This window comes from Limulus polyphemus, unplaced genomic scaffold, assembly GCF_000517525.1.
Source record: "Limulus polyphemus unplaced genomic scaffold, Limulus_polyphemus-2.1.2 Scaffold196, whole genome shotgun sequence".
Classification (NCBI taxonomy): Eukaryota; Metazoa; Arthropoda; class Merostomata; order Xiphosura; family Limulidae; genus Limulus; species Limulus polyphemus.
The window spans coordinates 381043-391613 of NW_013665806.1; the positions used below are offsets into that span (position 1 = coordinate 381043).

Consider the following 10571-nt stretch of genomic DNA (forward strand, 5'->3'; position numbering starts at 1 on the left):
TGTTAGATGTTTAGTTTCATGTGTCAAAAATATTTCAATTACATTTTAATCATGCTGAAAATACTGACGATATAAAATCTGTATTACTCTGAATGTCTTGTCATTAACTTTACAGAAATCGACTGAGAATTTTGCATCATCGTCTTCTTTATGATGCAAGTTAGTAGTGAAATTGCAACTTGCAAAAAGTATTTTATTTATCATTTTGCCTGGTTTCTCTGTTAGTTCAAACTGTATGCATTGAATCTGATAAGTGTTATAATCTGACAATAGGACATGGCCTGATAGACTGTGTTAGTTTTGTCAATGAAAACAGCAAACTTTGCTACAATAGGGTATATGACTGCCTTTGTTGCACTTCATTATGTGCTAAATTATAGTTTAGTTTAATTTTTATGTTTGGATTTTGATTATCAAAAGCCATCATGCCAAAACAAGTATCTCAAATTACCATACAGTAGCATAAGGTATAGATGTTGCTCTCAAATCTTGTACCTTTTTAGAAAACTAATCGTTTTTCACATCTTGCTGCCTATATTGGCTAAAGGCAGAATAAAATGAAGACAGTACAGCCAAGACTATCTTCACTTCCACAAAAAAATTACTGTGAGTTTAGTGTGGTTTCTTTGCTCTTCTAGCCATATTTAGTGAGTGATATAGCTGTGCTTATGTAAATATCTGTGAGAATGTTGATTAGTATTCGTACACTAATTGATAAGACCTCAAATGAAGGTATAGAGATTTTGCTATTGGTCTCAGAACATAAACTATCCGCTTTAAGCTAAAGTCATAGAAGCATGCTCTGACGAGGACACAATTTCTGCAACACACCTTGGAGAAAAATAGTATTTTTTATACCTACCAAGGTTAGGGCTGTGTGTGTTTGAATATGTCCTTCTTGGCTTCATGTCACACTTCTGGTTATTTTTCTCACTTTGTCAAAAGGGGCAGCGACAAAGTGTGTACTAATCAGATAAGACAACTGGGTTGCTTGGAACATATAATGCGAATGTTCATAACGTACTTCAATTAAATAAGAATTGAGTCACTCACGTTGGCTTATCCCAGCTGAGTTGACTTTCTCTGACCTAAATTCAAGTTCTTGATTATTGCTGTTTAAATCAGTAAGGTTAATAATGATATACAGGGAAGTTGTTGCATTTATGAGAAGAAGCCTCTGAGTGTAACACCCTTTTTCAAAATATTCTGACACCACCTGTATTATAGCAAATTTCATTTGAAAATTTATTACGATGACAAAGAAAATTCAATGGTCCAGAACAAGGACTCAGGAAACATGAGAATACTGATGACTGTTTTTTTCATCTCTTGAACATTGTTTGAATTTTGTCTTACCACGAAAACAGTCCATAATTAACCTTGATTTTGGGGTCTTAGGTATTTAAAGCAGGAATACAATGTATAAGCGTTTTTGTTAAACCAAAGACACATTGGGCTACCTGCTTTGTCCACTCAAACCTTGGATTTTTGCGTTGTAAGTCCGTAAACTTACCACTGTCTCGCCGAGGGATCAGTGTATAGCAAAATATTTATGTCATAAAATGTTTAGTCAAATGTCGTTGTTATGTTTGGTTTGGGAAACATGCATTTTAGAAACTTTATATTCCTTTCAAAAAGTTCAGTTTTAATTTTAATTTGTTTTTTAAATCCTCGCCTGCTGCCATCAGTAGTTTGTAATATAAAGAGTCAATATTTGAACTATAAAAGTAAGCCTCACTTTCTTTTTGTCGTAACTTACAAATATTTTATTGTTAAAATAGAATAGGAAATAGCATAACTAATAAAAAAATATATTTTACGTTTGCATGATAATATCAATGTTCGTTAGGAGTTCTCTAAACCAAACCAGACACTTAATGATCCATGTATTAGGTAGATACTTTTTAACCCATTTCGCACCACCTAATATCCTTTCTTATTACGACGAATCAGTTTCATGGCAAGGACTATAGCATTGCGTCAAGTGTTGTGGGAATTATCTGAGCTTGCCCTCCAGTGGCACAGCGGCATGTCTGCGGAGTTGCAACGCTAGTAACCGGGTTTCGATACCCGTGGTTAATTACAAAAAAACAAACATACCCTTCAAGATATTTTCTTTACATGCAGATTTACAAAATAAACAACGAAAGCTTACACCACAAATTGAAATGTGTAATAATAATTACATTTATTGTAATAATTTATGTAATATTTATTGTTTCGTATGTTCATATCTTCAGAAAAGAAGGAACAGGGGTGACTAGAGGATATTGATTATTTTAAAAATGTAAAAATTAACATTAAAAATTATCAAAGTAAATGATAATATTCAAATTTTATTTAGAATAATTAATAACACTGGATTATAGAGAAAGCAAAATATTATAATTTCAGGTGCCTATTTGGACTATAAGAACACCTAACAGTTTCTATACAGCGCTAATGTAGCTTGTTCTATCTTTGTTATCATTTTTGGAAGCTGTTGGTTACTGTGTTGGCCTAATTCGAGATGGTTTTACATGTTCACAAAGTTAAAGGTCATGACTGGGTTGTGTTTATTCTCAAATGTCCTGTCTAAAGTATGATTATTCACACTAGCAATTGCAGCCTCTGAACACTCGATGTTCATGATTGCTGATTTTGAATTTCCCAGATTCAAAGAGGTTTTGTTAAACTGAATAATTTATGCCTCACATCCATCATGATAAAGTCGAGGACTCGTTGGAAAGGAAGGAAATTATCGTACAGAAAAAAAATTAATATCTCGAACTACGTGAAATGCTTAGATTGAGTTTGTTATGTTAAAACGGTTTTGGAACCTTGCCTCGTTGTTACAGTTCATGTTTTTGTTCTGTCTTCCGACTATGTATCTTGATAATACCTCTGCAGCGTAGTCTCCATTGCAAAAGCTATGACGTAAGACTGTTGTATACAAAGTATAACACTCGTTCTTGAATGTTTTCCCTAATCCGAATGGTGTACGAGAACAGAAGATATCCCAGCATCTATTTCAACAGTCTGGTAGTACAGTCCTACATATCTTCATATGGTATAACATGAATACATGTTTCATTTTCCAGTTGCTTGAAGTATGCAACGGTTTAACGGTAGGTATGACTGGAAGCCTTATCTTGGTGAAATCATAACCTGTTTGCTTCGTTCCCAGACGAACATATTCTCTGATTATGTTGCGTTGTGGTGTCTGGGGCATATGGACGACTTTTGCCACTGACCTTTTTGTTTGTGGATTCTACTTGTTACATGGTGCTTACCTTGGGTGGGATACAACTTGTTGCAGTCTCTTTCTGGGTGGTTCTGGTACCCCAAATTGGCCCATATTATTTTGTTTTCCAATGCCATTATATACAAGGAATACCTCCATCTTGGAAATCCTTGATCTGAACAAGTCTTAATGGTCTGAGTCTATGCATTTTTGCGTCGAAAAGAGTTGTTGCATACCCTATCAAAAATCGATGTATTTTCAGCGGTATCACACTACTATCGAAATATTAAACAATGTAAAAACATAGTTCTGATGTATCCCGTTTCACTACAACTTTATATCCGCTGAGGTATAGTTTTTGTTTGTTTGTTTGTTTTGAATTTCGCGCAAAGCTACACGAGGGCTATCTGCGCTAGCCGTTCCTAATTTAGTAGTGTAAGACTAGAGGAAGGCAGCTAGTCACCACAACCCACCGCCAATTCTTGGGCTACTCTTTTACCAACGAATAGTGGAATTGACCGTCACATTATAACGCCCCCCACGGCTGAAAGGGCAAGCATGTTTGGTGGGACGGGGACTCGAACCCGCAGTTTGTGAGTCGAGCTCCCTAGCCATGTGTAAAACGTACTAATATGAAAGATATATTATATAAGGAATACATTTTCATATACTGTTTGCCTCTGTAGCAGTTAGTCTGCTTTTGGTTATGTCAGTTTGTTGCATAATTTTCGCGCAAAGCTACACAAGGGACTATCTGTGCATAATGATCCCTAACTTTGAATTGATAGACTGTAGATGGAAGGCAGTAGCTAATCAACAGCGTCCACCGCCAACTTTTGAGCTATTTTTCTAATTAAATAGTGGTATTTTCCCTTCATTCTTATGGCACACTCACAGTCCCAAAGTTCGGATTGAATTTTTGCGGCAATGAGTCGTAAACCACGAACACTTGATTCATAGTCCGATCACGCTAACCACTAGTCCACGCTTGGCTTGAATATGCCAGTAACGAACAGATTATTTGTAATGGTGACATGTGAAGATCTGAACATGACTCGGGTAGTGTGTAAGTTATTCAAAATTATTTTTACCACTGTAACATTATAGGACATACTAAACGGTGGTTCTCAACCATTTTGACTGAAGTGTCTCTAAAACAACTCTCATTCATCTGAGTACCAGCCTTTGTAGTAGGCCTGACAGCATTGATATTCTTAGCAAAGACACGTATCTTCTCACAACACTGTCTTTACCAAGTGTATTGTTTTATATAGCAGATGTAACAATTCAAACGTCATACTGAATGCAAACAGGCTTCAACTTCAAGTTTGCAATAAAAAGCTAAACATCCGAAACTACTTATGACTAGCGAAATAATCACATAGGCTGATAATGTTACTAGCTAAGCTGCGATATTTTAGTAATATGATATTTTATTTTGCTTTAAAGTCTTTGTTTTTGTATTATTGTTATCGTAGTCCTTGGACGAATGCGTACCACCATTTGGGAATCAATGGCTTGATTTACTCATTCTGACACGTCATTACGTGCTTATAAATGTATCTTTATTGAGGTGTCACTACGATTTTTCCATCTTTACATACGTAATATGATGTGTGCTTTAACTTTACCTGGAAGAACATGATTTTTTAAAATTACACGATCATGCCATTTTTGAAAGTATGTATAAAATACTACAAACTAACAGAAATATTTGGTTTTTCAAAGTCAACCCTTATTTCTTCTAACTATTGTCTTATAATATCTAAGGTGGTAAAGTTTGTTATACACGCTCTTTGCATTTTTCATTGCACTCACGGTTTTTTCTTTTTTCTTTTGGTAAATTCGTTTGAAGACTATAAAGAAATTAATATTTAAGATGTAGTTAACGTACCATTTTTATTACAAAAAGTCAGCACTGAATCATAAACCGCTTCAAAAAGATTTAAGCGTAATTGGTAAGAAGTATTACAGAGTACGAGTATTGAAACATGTTTCTGGCTACTTTGATAACTCACTTCTATGTTCTGGTTTTAAAAAATACGTTTATTTAAATTCAAACTCACTCGCTCTCAAACTTAACACAGCCTGATGTGAGTTTTGTATAAGATGAAACTGTAACCTAATATGGCAGAATACACTGTACAATTCACATTCGACTGCGGTTTAGTATTAAAATAAGAGTAAAAAAGTTTTTAAATAAAAAATTAGGAAGTAGAAATGGGAGCACCAAAAAGTAAGGAAACAAGGTAGAAATGGGCGGATGAATATTACAACACTTGGTGTTTTTTGACACAGTGCAACCTCAAAGTTCCGCCATCGTTCCGCTCATTCTTACATCGTGTGCTTTTTGTAACATGGTAATTGTTCAAAGTAAATGAAAGGTATATATATAACTAAATTTCTCTGTTGTAAACTTTGTTTCAGCAACCAAAAACAGATGCATGTATGTAATCAAATTACGTGATTCTAACAAAATGTATATCGTAAAGGGGCTGTTTAATGTTGGAAACAATATTGAAGCTCCAATAGTCATACTTTGATTATGTGAGACATTATAGCAATCTGAATGGAAAGGGGTGCGCCAAAAGAATAGTATCAAAACCGCTGATTTCTTATATATTTGTTGAATATTTAAAGAGGATTAACTACTTATAAAGCTCAATTCACGTCTATAAGTTTAAAGTAAAACACGAAGTGGGAATGGGTGGAACGATGGTCACATCCACTTTGAAGTTCAACCATGTCAAAAATCATCAACTGTTGTAATGTTATACCGCCCATTCATACCTTGTTCTAGGCCTATCCTTCTCGTAGCTTCTCTTACAGCTATCTCTGGCTTTTGCTGATATCTTTGCTATAGTTTTTCTTCAATATTACAAGGGTGGCAGTCTTTTCTTTGGTTGGATTAATGGCTAAGGCTTGTTTCGCATATTCAGCATTACTGTTTCTAACCTTATCTCTATTCTTGCAATAAAGATCTCTTCGCCAGGACAAAGACTTTTCAAGGTTATCAACATAAGATTTTCTCCTTTTCTCTCGTTTTGTGTCCTTAAAATGCATATTTTAAAAATTGCACTGTTTCTTGTACAACCTTAGATGTCAATAGGTCACACTTAGTTTGAAAACAATGCAAAGGTACATTACACAACTTATCGATGTCGTTTTCAGTCCAGAGCGCTCGAGCGAAGCCGTGTCAGACTTTGATAGTGGTGGCGTTCGTCCTCACGTCTTAGGCACCGAGTGCTATGATAGAATTGCTTTGTCCAACACAGAAACCTCGAGTCAGAAGTATAGGACTGAAAACTTCGCTTTCAAAGGTTAGATCATAGTTATAACCTAGATCTATAGAATCTACGTAGTGAACGTTTTTGTTTTTATCTAACTGATACATCTGTAGGCTAATCAAGTAGTACGTGATATGAGGGCAGGTTGTTACTTGGCAACTCACAGAGCATGCTCGTAATCATAAAATATGGCTACTGGTGTACCGTTAGCTTGTTAGTCGTGTTGCAAAATGGTTATTGTTATTACCAAGGTTATAAAGTAGAACTAAGAAAAACGTTTTTAGCCAAGGTAGCTTAATTCAATTACGTGCAATTAGATTTGCATAAGATGAAGGCAAGAGAGAGCTATGCCTTTTCAACAACGTTAGTCAGATAGTCAGATTGAAAAATTTGTGGATTTGTGAAATTTTTGTTTTTACTCTACCGACTTTCTCAAGTGCTTTGGTGGCATGCTACTCTGCAGTTGGTTTGTTTACTACTCAACAGTTTTTGTAAAGTGCCTATAAAGTTTTGTTTTACATGCTGTTTGCAGTTTGTTTGAGATTTTAATTTGTATTGCACATCTGGCCCATTCCTGCTATAAGTACTACCGTACTTATGATAACACTTACATAGCAAAGAAATAGTATAAATAGTGGATTATTTTCTAAATTATTTGCACAACGATTTTATGCTTTGTATAGTACCATAATCTTTTATCACATTTTCAAACAGCGGTATAACATTTAAACTAAAAAATAAAAGTTGTATTTTGAGCCTGACTACCTTCACTAAGGCAGTGTGTCCAACATTGTTGCAAAATATTGAGATTAACGATTCTAAACGTTAAACGTTTATAGCTGACAATTTAATCACCACACACCCAAAACATGCTTGCCATTTCAGCCATGGGGGGCGTCATAATGTGACGGTCAATTCCGCTATTCGTTGATAAAAGAGTAGCCCAAGAGTTGGCGGTGGGTGGTGATGACTAGCTGCCTTCCCTCTAGTCTTACACTGCTAAATTAGATAGCCCTCGTGTAGCTATGCGCAAAATTCATAACAAACAAACAAACAATTTAATCAGGGAATTGGCTGCATATCTTTACAGTCATGTTTGAGTAGATTGAGATGTCTTAGCGAAATTTTAATAAGCTCTCTTAAAATAAGTATTCAAAATTCACTATTTATTTATTCATAAATCAAACATCATTTGTCTTCACGAGTACACGTGATTGGGCTTCAATTAATAGTGTTTCGTGCGTTTAAATTTAAAACCAACGGAATATCTTAAGGAAAATATATGCAGGTCCTGAATTACAGTAGCGAAATCATTTACCCTATTTTTATTCTTGAGTTAGAATAACGTAAAACCGGTTCATTGCTACACCTATCTGAGTCTCCAGCATGATGGCTTATAAAAATAAGACAATGATAAACGTGACCTAATCATCCCACTCAGTATTTAAAACAAGCTACCGTTATAAATACATATATAACAACTTCCAAGAATCTTTGGTGCATAAAAAAACTACCAAAGTTATATTTCAAGATCTACTTTGACCGGACTCAGCGTAATGGTTAGCGTGCTTGGACTGTGACTCTGAGGATTCATGGATCGCGAATTGTTTCTGAAAAAATATCCTCCTCATTTTGGAGCCATGGGTGCTCTATACGAATGACGGTTAAATCTTACTATTTAGTCAGATAAGAGTAGCCCAAGAGTTGTTGGTAGGTGGAGTTGACTAGCTACCTTTCCCACACATAGAAATTAGGGACAGCTAGCGCAAATAGCCCTCGAGTAGTTTTACGCGAAATTTAGCAAATTAAATAAATAAAGCGGTTTTAGGAAACATGATAGATAAAATCCACTATTTCTTTTCCAAGGGAGCAATCATGAGTTACGTGAATTATAATAAAACTTTCGTAACTGATCAGTTAGGTGTTAAGGAGTGACCTCCATTTGTGTTTCATGCATACATTTTATTTTACTTACATGGTATTAAAACAAACTGTTATATTAACAGTTTCAAAAGCTAGGATGGTCAGAGATGTTTTATGACTACACCACAAAAACTGGATAGCACCAGAAGAACAAAATATAAATTAAATTTACGCTAGCCTAAAGCAGCATTATAACAAGATGGCATGAAGCCTAGCACAATATTTTTGTTTTATATCTAGTAGGTCTCGAACCCCTGGTTCTCAAATAAAATGATCTGTTGAGATTAATTATTGCAGTCTCACTTCTTGGAACTAGAACTCGTGTTATGCCTGTTTTGCAATCTCAGTTCACTAAGTATAATGGTTAATTTTAATAGAGTTCTTTATTAACTTTACTCTAATGCTTTGTATAAAATGGTGGTTAGGGCGCTAGACTCGCAATCTGAAGGTAGCGGGTTCGAATCCCCATCCCATCAAACATGCTCGCCCTTTTAGCCGTGGAGGCGTTATAATGTGACAGTAAATCACACTATTTTTTGGTAAAAGAGTAGCCCAAGAATTGGCGGTGGGTGGTGATGACTGGCTTCTTCCCTCTAGTCTTACACTGCTACATTAGGGACGACTAGCGCAAATAGCCCTTGTGTAGCTTTGCGCGAAATTCAAAAACAAACAAACAAACACTGAATTCAGATGTTAATATACTAGCTGACGTATGCGTTTTACCACACGAGGAAGACATAGGAACCCCTCCTGGGAGTAACATATGGGGTTAAGATTCGAACGTCACCATCCCCCCATGTTACCCATAGGTCAACTAATGGTTTAGATTATAAAAAATACAATACATTTTTATAAACATTGTTTTTATTCGTTACTGCTAAATTGGAATATATGTTACGCACAGATAGGAAAAAAACTGACATGGAAATACGAAATATAAAACTCGTTGTGCAAATAACTTCTTATTCTAGATATCGTCCAAAAAGAACTGAGATTAAATCATTTGAATCCTATGTTTTCAAGGTTTTTGATAACATGAACAATAATAATTTAGCATATACTTTCTTTGTACTCAACACTTAGAATATTCTCCTATTTTTACATTAGACACAAGGAGAAAAAGGCAAATCTTTCACAAGTTGATTGTCATCGTCAAACCAAGAACGTTTTAGAACTCCCCGTTAAAATTCTACAACCATCCAAAATGATCATAGTTGAATGATATCCAAATGATGCCTGGCTTCAGTGTAGAGCTAGAAAGTTTATGGTAAAGTGTAACTGCTTTATTAAGTTACCAAAAGAACATTTGGCTGCTGGTTTGAAAATTTGACTTAGGTGAGTTTAATCGCTTGAGTTACTAGGAAGTCGAAATATTAGTCTAAGCTGTTTTTCTGCAAGAACGATTTTTTGATAACGTCCTATCAAACTGTTAATTTATTGTCTTCTTACAGGAACTAGGCATTATAATTTGATTCTTACTATCTGTCATGATATAAAAGACTGTTTGGTTTAAATATTAGTGATTAATTTATATTTGTGAGTGAATATTCTATTATTTTTAAGTTTTGTTATGATAAGAGTTAAAAGCAGACCCATTGTAGAAGGTTTTGTTAATAACTAATTGGTGTCGAGAATATAGAAAGTGGCTAGACGACTATGTAATAAAGTTATAAATAGCGTGAGACGAGTGGGAAGCAGTAGACAAACAACAATAGACAGATAATAGCAAAGAGAATATAGTTGTATGAAGTTAAGTACCGCAAAGGTGATAGGCCTAACGTTTAATATGTTAGAGTGAAACTAACAGTATAAAAAAAGACAAGAAGGATAATTTTATTCCGTCGAAGCGTGGTTCTAAAGTAATTGAATCATCCTGAGTACACTTTGACAAAAGGAACAGAGGATCTTCAGAAGAAAGAAGACCAAACGAATTACGGTAACTTGCGCCACAACTATAAGTGAACCACACACAGAATACTAGTACGATAATAATATAGAGAAAATAGTTCGACTTGTCAACCGAAATTCTAAAGTAATTGAATAGGCCTAAGTGGATTTTTGACAAGAAGAAGAGAACTATATATATGTAGTGTTTATCATATGCCTATAATCTCTATAGTGTGAAGACTTTGTTGTAC

At 34.9% G+C, this 10571-nt stretch overlaps 1 protein-coding gene across 1 annotated transcript in view; it reads left to right on the forward strand.

Annotated features, from left to right (window-relative positions):
* Positions 1 to 6438: 6438 nt before the first annotated feature.
* LOC106478279 overlaps positions 6439 to 10571 on the forward strand; it is a 32776-nt gene continuing 28643 nt past the window's right edge. The window contains exon 1 of the mRNA XM_022381862.1: positions 6439 to 6543. The gene's annotated coding sequence lies outside the window, so the exon portion shown is untranslated. The remainder of the gene's footprint in view (positions 6544 to 10571) is intronic.